Genomic DNA, 13676 nt, shown 5'->3' with positions numbered 1-13676 from the left:
CTCATGAAGAAGACAAACTAAACGACATCGTTGGCTTGCTAGCTATTTGGCAGGCAGGCAGTCAGGCTTCTTCTACCCACCATCGCAAAATGCCGAGTAAAGCAAAACAAATTGAAAATCACTAAAATAGAAAACGGCTGATACCATACCATACCATTCTACACAACAACAAACCCTGAAGAAAATAAAAAGGGAATTTAGAATTGCCATAAATTTAAAACAGATCATTAGGGGGAAAACCAAAAGCAAACGCAATTGTTTTTGTGAAAATGAAACTTTTAGATAACTTAAATGACATATGGTGGCCATGGAACCACAGTGGTTAAGGGTGAAGCAAATAATAAAAAATGTACAATTTTGCAAACAACCTAGGCTAAGCATTACAAAGCAAAATTTTGCTTTTTGTCCTTTTTGCTAATATCAATTTCTTAGTTTATAATATATTAGAAGTATTTGTAGAAGGTTTAACAAAATTAGAGATCATCAGAGAAAATTTTCAGCGGTAGTTTTCCCCTCCTAAAGCTGGCAACATTTGTGAGGAACTATGCCATGTAAAAACCTCTCTCCCAAGAGGTGTCGCACTGCAGCACGGCCGTTTGCACTCGGCTATAAAAAGAAGGCACCCATTGAGCTTAAAACTTGAATCGGACTGCACTCATTGATATGTGAGAAGTTTGCTACTGTTCCTTTGTGGAATGTTCATGGACAAAATTTGCATTTGCACACCACTACTGTGGTGCAGGGTATGATAGATTTGTACATTTGTTTGCAACGCTAAAAAGGAGAAGAGCTAGACCCATCGATAAGTATACGGATCGGTTTAGAATCACTTCCTGATTCGATTTAGCTATGCCCGTCTGTTCGCCTGTTTGTCTGTCCATTTATTCTTGTAATCAAGGTACAGGTCGCATTTGTTGACTGATTTTCACAAAATTTTGCAAAAGTGTCTTTTTTGGTCCAAGAACAAACGCTATTGAAAATCGGTCCAGATTTAGATATAGTTTCCATATATATCTTTCATCCGATGTGCCCTTTTTTAGTCTGATCCTTATAAAATTTGACACGAAGTGTTTTTTGTGACGTCCCAGTATGTGGGCAAAATTTCATCTAAATCGGTTCAGATTTATATATAGCTCCCATATATATCTTTCATCCCATATGGTCTTTTAAGGCTGTAGAAGCCACAATTTTGGTCCGATCTTTACAAAATTTGGCACGAAGTGCTTTTTGTGACGTCCCAATATGTGTGCAAAATTTAATCATAATCGGATCAGATTTATATAAAGCTCCCATATATATCTTTCATCCGATATGGCCTTTTAAGGCTTTAGAAGCCACAATTTTGGTCCGCTCTTAACAAAATTTGGCATGGGCCGTTTTATTCAACGCCCTCATATGTGTGCAAAATTTCATCATAATCGGATCAGATTTATATATAGCTCCCATATATATTTTTCATCCGATATGGTCGTTTAAGGTGACAGCAGGGACAATTTTGGTCCGATCTTTACAAAATTTGGCATGGAGTGTTTTATTCAACGTCCGCATATGTGGGCAAAATTTCATCAAAATCGGTGCAGATTTAGATATAGCTCCCATATATATTTTTCATCCGATATGGCCTTTTAAGGCTGTAGAAACTACAATTTTGGTCCGATCTCCACAAAATTTTTCATGAGATGGTTTAATCGACATCCCAATACGTTTGCAAAATTTTATCGAAATCGATTAAATAAAACTCCCATATACATCTTTAATGCGTTTCGACTTTTAAGGCTGTAGAAGCCACAATTTTCGTACCATCGTAAGAAAATCGTATAAAGTTCTATTCGATATTTCAATAGGTATGCAAAATTAAAGTCTGATTGAATTTGGATATAAGTGCTATCTATTAAAGGTATTACGTATACTCGGCGGTGTAGGGTATTATTAGTCAGCTCCGCCCGAAGTTTGCCTTTCCTTACTGGTCTTTAAAGTTTTTCTTTTAATTTTTTTTTGGTTTTATTATTAATTTTTTATTTTAAATAATAATAAATGTTTTAATATTTCTTTTAGTTTTAAGGTTTTTTTAGTATATACATTTTTATCAACCACAGTACTTTGCTAATTCTCTCATTAAAGTTAACAAAAACAATTTAAACAAATGCCGATAATACAAATGGGTTTCCATTCTGCACTTGTACTATATCCACAATAAGTCCTTCTCGGTGCGAAAGATATTTAAATGTTCCTCTTCAATCCCAAGACCGCTTTCCATTTTTTGTATTATTTGCGTTTTATTTGTTTTTTTTTTTCTTTTTACCCTAAGAATCCAACAAATGAAAGAAATTGGAAAAAAAACTTTTTTTCCCAGTAAGCAACTTAAAAATTCTTAAGAAGGCGTAGAAATATTTAAAACACCAACCCTAGGAGAGTAAAGTTAAAACATCCTTTGTTATTGCTTTAAAGTTTTGTTGTGTGTTTTTGTAACAAAGTCCCCAGAAACTTAAGGACAAACTTAGCGCAGCAGTTCCTTTTCTTGGGCAACAAAGTAACTAAGTCTTTGTTATGAAATAGGCAATTCACTGTTAGAAAACTTTAAAAATAATCCCAAGAACTTTTAGGTTGAAAACTCAACAAAGCCAAAGTTTGATGTTAATGCTTATGAAATTGATGGCTTATGGCTCATTGCTTTCTAGCTGAAAATTAAAGTTTTTTTTTTTATATGAGTGGCAATATAGGTATAAAACATCAGATTGAATTTCATGCTGCCTTCGGTAAGGGAAGTTTTTGACAAAGTCAATCTTGGTTAAAAGCTTGATGTGGCATAGTTATACTAGGCTTTATTCTAAATGTTTAAAGTAACAAAACTAATTTTATGCCCTTCACCCTAGGATGAAATTTGAATGGTAAATTTGCCCATGAGCATTCCATTAAGGAACAGAGGCAATTTTCTTACATAGCAATGAGTGCTGGCCGATTCAAGTTAAATATGGCTTCTGTTTATAGCCGACTACGAACGGTGAGTCAGAGTGCGACACATCTTTAGGAAGAAGTTTTTACATGGCATAGTACCACACTAATGTCGCCATCATAAGAAAGGGATAACAGCCGCTGAAAACTATTTTCTGATGTTCTAGGACTTGAATCTAGAAGTTCTCCGACACAGGGCGGCCATACTAGCCCTTGCGATGCGGTGTCCTCCAGGTTTATACATACGAAGGCGGCTATATAAGTTTATGGCCTAGGCAACATGGACCACCATTTTCACAATTTTCGGGGTGGATTATAACGACAAGTTCAACTTTAATCTTTGTATGGCGATGAGGTACCATCCTATAGCACTGTGCAAAACTGGTTTAATGAATTGAGTTGTGGCAGACGCTAGCTAAAAACCGATTTCGGAGTAGGTCGTCCAGAAACGACCATTGCACCAGAGAACATTGATGCCTTGAACTTATAGGGCAACATCATCATGTGACATACCGTGAGATAGAGTCATCCTTGGATATTTCTTCCACCAGCATTCAGTCAATATTGCCTGAACATCTGGCCGTAAAAAAAGGTTTGTTCTCGTTGGATCCTGCACAATTTGACAATCGTTCAAAAAAAAGCCTCTATTCGATTAGTGCAAAAAATGTAAAAAAAACCATCGCGTTGTTTCAAAAGACGTTTATAAGAGGACAACAGGTGGCGAATAGAGGATCTATGCATATGAACCCGAAACAAAAGCCAAATCCAACCAGCCGAATCCAACGAAAGTTGTTCGTGGTAGAAGCACTTCGAAGCAAATGGTCACCTGTTTCTTCGGCAACTCTGGTCATGTGGCGACTGTTCTGCTTAAACAGTCGAACAATTTGATTGCCTGAAGTCTTCGGAGAAATTAGAAAAATTAACAAGAGAAGAAGTTCACCAGGTCAAAGCGAGCGATGTGTGGCTCGGCTCAAACCAGTGCATTTATGATCGGCCAAAACGTCGAATTGAGGAGTCATCCACCGTACAACTCTGACTTGGCGCCCAATAACTTTTTTCATTTACATTCATTAGGAAAAATTGTGTTGTCAAAGACTTTCGTCGCCAGACAATGCTATTGAACCATTTAAAAACCATGTTTTGAAGGTGCCTCAATCGGAGTGGAAAAAGTACTTCGGCACTTGGTTTGAGCGAATGGAAATACTATGGTGGAGAATACATTGAAAAACAATAAAACCATTTTTGATGATAAAAGTTTGTATTTTCAGTATAAGGCCAGAAATTTATGCAGCAGCCCTCGTATTGCTGATCGTCTTGACATTATGGATCGATTAAGCAATCTCCATCTGTCAGTCGTAAGCGATCTAACTTTCAAAGGAGAAAACCTTGACACTTGAAACTTTGCATGCATGAATGCTTCTAATAAGTGTTCCTCCCATATACGAGTAAGTCGAGCTCTTCAGCCTCTAGATGGTGCAATTATTATAAGTCCAATTGTCAGAAATTGTACACGTGATGTTTTGCGACAGATTTTTCGTTTTGATTTCTTCAGCCGCTAGAGGGCGCAACGCAAAACGATTTGGTTGAAAAAGTGCACGTGGTGTTTTCCAATAAACGTGCCCAATGAGGTCCAAATCTGTATATAACCTGCTATAGCTCCCATATAAAGCGATTTCCCGAGTTGACTTCTCCTCCACTAGAGAAAGCAATTATTATCCTATTTGCTTGAAATTTGGCACGTAGATTTTTGTTTTGACTTTCAACTTCCCAGCAAAGTATGCTCCGAATCTGGCCATAACCTTATATAGTTCCCATATAAGCCGATCCCGCGATTTAAATTCTTCAGCCGCTAGAGGGAGCAATTATTACCCAATTTGACAGAATATTACCCAATTTGGCATGCGGTTTTTTGTTATGATTTTCAACAACCTTACCAAGTATAGTCCAAATATGTCTATATCCTGATATAGCTGCCATATGAACAGATCTTTCGGTTTTGAGCATATAGAGAACGCAATTATTATCCCATGTAGCTGAAATTTGTTTGAACCGCTAGTGCGCACAACTGGTAAAGCTTCTATAAAAAATATTACTCGATTTTACTTCTTGAGCCGATTAAGCGCGCAATTATAGTACGGCTAGCCTGAAAAAGTGCACGTGGTGTTGCATTACAACTTCCAACATTCAGACTAAGGACTATCTAAATCAGTCCATAAACTGATGTTGCCCTCATATAAACCGATCTCCCCATTAAACTTTTTGAGCCGCTAGAGGTCGCAATAATTGTCTCCGAACATTCAGGCTAAGCATGATTTAAAAAAATCCATAACCTGCTACAGCTTTCATATAAATGAGCATCCCTATTTCACTCCATGAGCCGCTAGAGGTCGCTATGGCCGCACGTGGCCCAATTTAACGAGTTTTTTGGAATAGTTTTCTTGTTGCCAAGTTAATATAAAATGATTTTCTTTTTCAATAATTTTTTTTTAATTTACATAATCAAGTAGAAAAACATAAATAATAAATTATCTAAAACTTTATTCATTTTCATGAAATATTGGCATGTCTCATTATTTGTTTGGATTATAAATCTTAAAAATTGTGATTCTATTTTCATAAGATGGGGTGTTTATTTTATAAAATTAAATCATGAGTCTCATACAACTAATCTACTCTTCCCACTCATATACGTATATACATTCAGAAAATTATTTTTATTAAAAATAAAAAAAAAGATTTACTAAATATAAGTACAGTATATTACTAAATCTAACTAATTTTTTCTAATATAAAAAAAAAAATATTTACGAATTTATGCAATTTTATTACTAAGTACATATAGTAAAAATGTCGTTTTATTACGATAATATCAATTGAAGAATATTTTATTGGCACTTAAAATACATTAGAAAACATTTTCCAAATATTTATTAAAAAATATTAAGAATTTATTAGATTTCCTAGTTTTTTTTTTTTTTGCGTGTACTCTTTATGAACGAAATGGTCAAAGACCATGATTTGTAGCATTAATGTCTTGTTTTGAAATATATATGCAAGATAAAACAGAATTCAGCCACCCGGTTCAAAGCAGTTTGCCACCACTCTAATGGATATTTCAAATATAATCCAATGGACTATTGGAGGTGTGAATAGATTGGCTGGGTTGTTGAATACCGCTGTAGTATTAAATGAAGATTTTGCTTAGTTTTTTTTTTCTTTTTCTAATTTTAAAAATAGCAAATGTTTAGAAGTAGCATACATATGCACGCTTATGAGAAACATGTAGACTGCCCGTAAACTAATCACAATGATCAGGGCGCTAATGTGTAAATCAGTTCAATAGAAATGAATGTGTTTGTTTGTATTGATTTGAAAATAAATCTACCAATAAATCAATGGGGGGAGGGAAATTTCTCTGAACTGAAATATTAAGTTCAGAGAAAACCAAAAAAAAAAAATGTTTTTATATGAAACTATTTGAAATGAAAAAAATCTTTAAGATATCTGGTAAGAATAGGAATTTCTGCAAGAATTGCAATATTAAATTAAAAAAAAATTTAAATACCTCGATAAATAAAAAAAAAAAACAGAAAATAAAAACTAATGCCAAAATTAGATCACATAAATATAAAACATGTGTCAAGCTAAACCTTAGCACACACCAGAATACAAAATTTCGAAATTTTAGTACACGTATATGATTAAAAAGGTCTAACATTCCAAATATCGGTTCATTTGCCTCAATGCGGAACTAAAGCAATTACAAATATGGAAAGTCTAAACACTCTGATGGTTTATACCATTAAAATCCATGCCATGTCCCATAACTTTCATATTGATTCTGTTCGTGGGAATTTCTTAAGTGTCTCCTAATTAATCCACACATGCATAAAAGTATCATATTTCAAAAGATTGGTAGTACTATATTCACAATATCCAGTTTTTATTCAAACTATCTACATATTTGATTTTAAAACTGCAGCATTCAACAACTGCACACATGGAGTGTGCAGACATTTATTTGAAGATGAAATTCTTCAAAACGCTTTGCACTTCACACTTTCTCCATATCAATTCATAAAGCAGATATTTTGGTAATTCTTTGCTCAAAGCTCAGGATAAATGAAAATACCTGTTTAAAAATTTCAACCACCCTTCAAACTAGAATTCGCCCTTGTAAGCATTTTGCATTTTATTTTTGTCCCTTCTCCCCCTTAATTGTTAAAACTATACAATAGCAAAAAGTGAAAAAAGACAATAGACCATTGCTGGCAGCAAGTCTTGTTATTGCTGCCACGTTTTAAATTGCAACACCCCGCCACTATGGCGTATGAGTGCTTTAATATATTTTAATAAGGTTCTGACGACAATGAATTTTCCAGTCTATTTTTTGCCTAAATACTAGTATAAGCGTATATGCGTAGGTATGGCTTTAGCCTCATTTTTTCCTCGACAGGAAAATATGACAAAAAAGGAAAAAAACCCTGCATTTCCCTCTAACCAGACTGGCAGCGAAAAACAACACCAGACAAAAACAAAATCAGGAAACACGAAACAAGAATACACCAAACAGAGAAGGAAGTAGTTAGTCTAATGAGTGCAAAAAAGAAGGAGGCTAAAAAAATGGGGAAAGAAAACAAATACTAGTTGAAGAAAAAAAAAAACTGCTAACAACGCATACAAAGAAAAGCCAAAAACAAATAGCGGTAGATATAAACGGATTAAGGGAGAGAAGGTTGAAAAGGCAATTTACATGAAAATGGTTAAACAATTCAATTAGTTTCATAATATTTTGAGAAAAAAACAGATTAAAATATTCTCAAACAAAAAATAAATATAATTCGAAACTCTCTCCTCAAATAAATAAACTCCAGTTTCCAACGATTTTTCTAAAGTAAATTTCATAATTGTCGTCACCATTGCCTATTTTACACTTAATTAAAAAATATTTAGTAGCCACACGTTTAAGCTTAAGCTATAAGTTTTTGAGATTTGTAAATTGTTTCATATTCATCACTGTCCGCATTTCTACTGCACCCACCTACTTTTTAAAAATCAATATAATATAAGTAGTGGCAATGAATGGTAATGAAATGTAAAACCAATTTAAATTTTTCAAAGTAGTAGTAAGGGACAGTAGGAATGTTGCACAAAACAAATAAGGCCCGCCGCAGTGTGACACCTCTTTAGGAAGAAGTTTTTACATGGCATAGCACCCCCAAAAGGTCACCAGCATTAGGAGGGAAAAAGCACTGTTGCAATTTTTTTCTGATGCTCTCGCCAGGATTCGAATCCAGGCGTTCAGCGCCATAGGCGTACATGCTAACCTCATGCTCACATAAGAGTTTTCATATTTGTCTTCAATCCTACTGCACCATTCTACTATTCAAAATCAATAACACTTTTTATACCCACCACCGAAGGATGGGTTTTGTCATTCCGTTTGTAACATATCAAAATATTCATTTCATTTTTTTTTCTGATGGTCTCGCCAGGATTCGAACTCAGGCGTTCAGCGTCATAGGCAGACATGCTAGCCTCTGCGCTGCGGTGGCCTCCATATAGGATCTCCTGATTTAAGATCTAAGGTCCATAGAAGTAGCATTTTTTTAAGCGATTTCGCCGAAATTTGGCAAAATGAGTTTCTTTTGACCATCAACATTCGTATCAATAGATAGCACAATATCTTGATGTAGTCCCCATATAGACAGATCTCCCGATTTAAGGTCTTAAACCTGTAGAAATCCAATTTATCGCCTGATTTCGCTGAAATTTGACACAGTGAGTGTCTCAAGACCATCGTTCAGATAGGACAATATCTTGATATAGCTCCCCTATAAACCGATCTCACGGTTTAGGCCTCAGATCTATAGAAGCCACATTTATTATCCGATTTTGCCCTAATTTTAATACCATGTGCTATATTAGATTATTACTTATTACGCGATTTTGCTGTAATTTAGTATGGGAGTTTTTATTTGACATCTACATTTTATGGAGCTATAGAATATATATGGATATAGCTACCATATACACCAATCTTTCGATTTACCGTCCATAAATGACTTATTTATAACCCAATTTCACTGAAATTTGGAAGAGTGAGCTACGTTAGACCCTCGACGTCCGTGCTATGTTTCGCCTTTATCGAACCATATTTCCATATACCAGCTACGGGTTCAGAAATAGTGTATTTCCGCCGGATTATGGCGGGAAATCACAGCCCGGCCCGTCCAAAATTAATGTATTTTTATTTGATAATAGTAATTGGTATTGATAATCTTTTGTTATATTCTACCAAAAAAACCAATTTTTTTGCTCTTAGTTTTCATCTCGTCTTGATTCCTACAGTACCCATCTACTTGGAAAAATCAATGTTATTTATTTATAGTTTAAAGGATTTTAAATGTGATGTTACATCATTCAAAATATGTGATATTGGGTATTCAAAACGCCTTTCAGCTTTTTCAGTGTAGTAGTAGTAGTAGTAGGGGACAGAAGGAATCATGAAAAATAAAATTTTGAAGGAAATTTAAGCAACAATTTCCTTCAAAATAACCTCTTTAAATGTTCAAAGAAGTAGTACAGAATCTCAATCCATTTTCTTCATTCCTACTGCACCCATCTACTTAGAAAAATAATTTTGGATATGAAAATATATAAAATGCAGGTCTTAGAAGTCTTTTGAAGGCAAACAAAGTGGTACACGCAAACCGGGACGACCAAAAGCCGCATGGAAAGATCAAGTGGTGGGAGACACCTCGAAACTTGGTGTCAGAGATTATAAAATGAGCGCAGAAGATTGAGGCGCTTGGGACGTTATTCTACGTTCGGCTAGTGTGGAATAAATGGTCTGTCATAGTCAATTAAAGTAAAGTAAGTAATATGCACTATAATAATGAATCATCACATTCCCCCAATGAGTTTATTTTCTGATTCTCTAGTTTTTAAAAATTTACTTATTGATGCTAACATTACCATAAATATTTTGATTCCTACTGTATCCATCTACTTTAAGCATCACTATTTTATATTGAAAGTGATGAGGATAAGTAATGTGATGTTATACTACTTAAAAAATAGGAATAATGATTTGATTATTACTCACACTATAGCAATGTAGTAGAAAGGGACAGTAGGAATGTTGCTTAAAAACTCTTAAATAGGAAAATTTTGGTTTTTCATAAGCTATTTGAATTTTCAAAGAAGAACCGTTTTTGCCTTAGCTGGACTTATACTCATACCAAAGAAACAATGCATTGTCTTTTTATTTTTTATCATGTTCTTCATTGCTACTGTACTCATCTTCTAACAAAAATCTGTATTATATATAAATAGTAACAAGGATTGGTAATTACAATGCTACTAAATTTCCCTTGAATATTCCATTAAGGAACAGGGGATACTTCTCTCATATCAATGAGTGCGGTCCGATTAAAGTTTAAGCTCAATGATAAGGCTCCTCCTTTTTATAGTCGAGTCCGAACGGCGAGCAACATCACTTGGTAGAGAAGTTTTAATATGGCAGGATACCTTACAAATGTAGCCAGTAAGGGGATAACCACCGCTGACCATGTATTTGATATTCACGCCGGAATTTTAATCCAGGTGTTCGGCTTCATAGGTGGACATGCTAACCGCTGCTCCACGGTGGCCTCCACAACTTATATAGATATTCAAGAGTAGTTTTATTGACTATTTACATTTTAAAGAAGAATTGAATTCTTATTATCCACTGAAACCATCTATTTGCAAGAATTTTATATGAAAAATGTTAAAGATTAAATTCTTAGAACAATTAAATAATTGATAGTCCAAGTTAATGTCCCTTTCTATACTGCCATAATTCCTACTGTTACCATCTACTTTTAAAAATTAGTGTTTTATATCAATGGTGATAAAGATTTGTGATATGCTATTTTATTATTGATAACACCTTATAATGATTATACAATACTCATTTCACTTTTTTATGGTCGTAGAAAGGGACAGTAGGAATGTTGCAATAAAAACTTTAAAAAGTTGGTGTTTTTAATAAATTTTGATGCTATTAAATAACACTTTTAGCCCTTGTCCCCTCACACTGAAACAAGAGATCTTAATTCCTACAACACCCATCAACTTTTTGAAGTTTAGTTACACAAACTTTTTGGGTTGGTAATGGAATGATATACGGCCGTATTCACAAAATTTATTGTAGATTTGATATGGGTTTATTTGACAGTTCTATGAAGGTAATCTGTCAAGATAGCCTAATTCATATCTACAATACAACTAGTACTGTGAATACCGGTGAAAGGATTCAAAAATTTACAGCCATATTCACAAACCTTAATGAAACCTAAAAATAGGTTCATTTGACAGTTCTATAAAGGAAATCTCTCAAATAAAGCTATTTCAAATCTACATAAAGTTATGTGAATATCGGTGTAAATATGTATTTGCTTCAATTTAAACATTTATTGAATACAATAATGTTCTATAATTTTTTTTTCAAATTTACATCATTGTCTTGATTCCTACTGCACCCATCTACGTTGAAAAGTCATTATTATTTATTAATAGTGAAAAGGATAGGAAATATGCTGTGGTATTTTTGAAAAATGTGTTTGATTTTTAATGTCAATTTCCATTTTTGACTTAGTGGCTAGGAACAGGAGGAATATAGAGTTTTGCTTCATAAGAAATGTATGGTTATTTTTTAGCGAAAAATAATTTTTCCCTTAACTTCCCTTTAGGCCCCACGCCTCTGCTAGGACCCATCTATTTAAACTAGCGATTTTTCCTTTTTTTCTGTTCTTTGTTTTTTCATTTATTGCAAACTTGTCCATCATAGTTGTTCCAGCTAACATAGCCATACTAGTGGTAGTTGTACAACATTACATCAAAGGAATACAGAAACAAGAGCAATACTCACTAGTATCTGTGTGTAAATATATATATATATATATAGCTATGTGTTTTGTCTTTCTTTTTTTTTCGTATCTATTGACACGTATAGTATGTATTTAAGTCTCAAAATTGCTAGTCTAGGAGAAAGAAAAACGAGGTATATGGGTTAACATGGTTTTTATTAAAATGAAGGTAAGTTTTTATAGGGTTTTACATGATGGTGACCCAAAGGCTTAGTTTCTCACGCTGCCTGTTGTATTTTTCGCAAAAGTAAAAGCGAATTGATTTTCTTTTCTCACCCTTGGTTGGTTTGTTTTCGCTATGAACATAATCTTTTTTACCCTCATTTATTCAAGGTAACTTGAGGTTTTCCTTTTTTTCTTTCCATTTTGTTTCCTCTTGCTTAAAGGGGGTGGCTGAATAGAATAAGATTGGAAATTCAAGGATGTTTCATTGCATATAAAAAACCCCTTATTTGTGGGGTCAACAAAAACGATTGTCACCTGATAATAAGGGGATTCTTATGAGCTGTCTTTATCAAATGGTAGTTAATTTTAAGAGTTTTTGAGGCTTTAAATAGAAATGAATAAATTTAGGACATAACTATTACAAGCTATAAGGTGATTTGCCTGCAGTATTAGATCCTACAGGTAACTGGGCCTATCGATACACATGTATGTCTCTGTAGTAGCTAAAACTTTGAGCTGGGCTTTGTGTTAATTATTCTAACAAAAATGATATCAAATGGGACTTTACTTAACTACAACTAAAATCTTTACAAATTGTACAATTTTCCTTTTCCGAAAAAGTCGATGCAAATATTGTTCTTCTTCTATTTTTATACCCACCACCGTAGGATAGGGGGTAAATTGATTTAGTCATTCCGTTTGCAACACACCGAAATATCAATTCCCGACCCTACAAAGTATATATATTTCGGATCCTGGTAAAATTCTAAGACGATTTAACGATGTCCATGTGTCTGCCCGTCTGTCCGTCCGTCTGTTGTAATCACTTCACAGCCTTCAAAAATTGAGATATTGAGCTGAAATTTGGCACAGATACGTCTTTTTGATGCATGCTGGTTAAGTTCCTGAATGGGCCAATCGGACCATATTTAGATATAGCTGCTATATAGACCGATTCTCCGATATCGGGTCTAATGCCCATACAAAATCTTTATTTTTCATCCGATTTTGCTGAAATTTGAAACAGTGAGTAGTTTAAGGTTTCCCGACAACTGACCCAAATATGGTTCAGATGGGACTATATTTTGATATAGCTGCCATATAGACCGATCTCCTGATAAAGGGTCTAATGCCCATAAAAGCTTTATTTATTACCCGATTTCGCTGAAATTTGAAACATTATGTTATTTTAAGCCTCCAGACATCTGGCCGAAATATGTACCAGATCGGATTTTGTTTTGATATAGCTGCCATATAGACCGATCTCCCGATAAAGGGTCTGAAGACAATAAAAACTTTATTTTTTATCCGATTTCGCTGAAATTTGGAATAGCGCGCAGTTTTGGGCCTCCTAATATCCAACCCAAATATAGTCTAGATCGGACTATATTTAGATATAGCGGCCATATAGACTGATATGCCGGTTTAGGGTCTAAAGCCCATAAAAGCTTTATTTTTTATCCGATTTCGCTAAAATTGGATACAATGAGTTATTTTTAGCCTCCTGACACCCGACCTTAATATGGTTCTGATAGAACTATATTTAGATATAGCTGCCATATAGACCGATCTCCCGATGAAGAGTCTGAAGTCAATAAAAGCTTTATTTATTACCTGATTTCGCTGAAATTTGAAACAGTGAGT

At 34.3% G+C, this 13676-nt stretch overlaps 1 protein-coding gene across 10 annotated transcripts in view; it reads right to left on the bottom strand.

Moving 5' to 3' along the window:
* LOC106086715 (RNA-binding protein Pasilla) overlaps positions 1–13676 on the bottom strand; it is a 282488-nt gene that overhangs the window by 27712 nt on the left and 241100 nt on the right. The gene's annotated exons all lie outside the window — the stretch shown is intronic.

This window comes from Stomoxys calcitrans, chromosome 2 (genome assembly GCF_963082655.1).
Source record: "Stomoxys calcitrans chromosome 2, idStoCalc2.1, whole genome shotgun sequence".
Taxonomy (NCBI): domain Eukaryota; kingdom Metazoa; phylum Arthropoda; class Insecta; order Diptera; family Muscidae; genus Stomoxys; species Stomoxys calcitrans.
The sequence above is the reverse complement of the archived record's forward strand: the minus strand, read 5'-3'. Positions and strand labels throughout refer to the sequence as shown.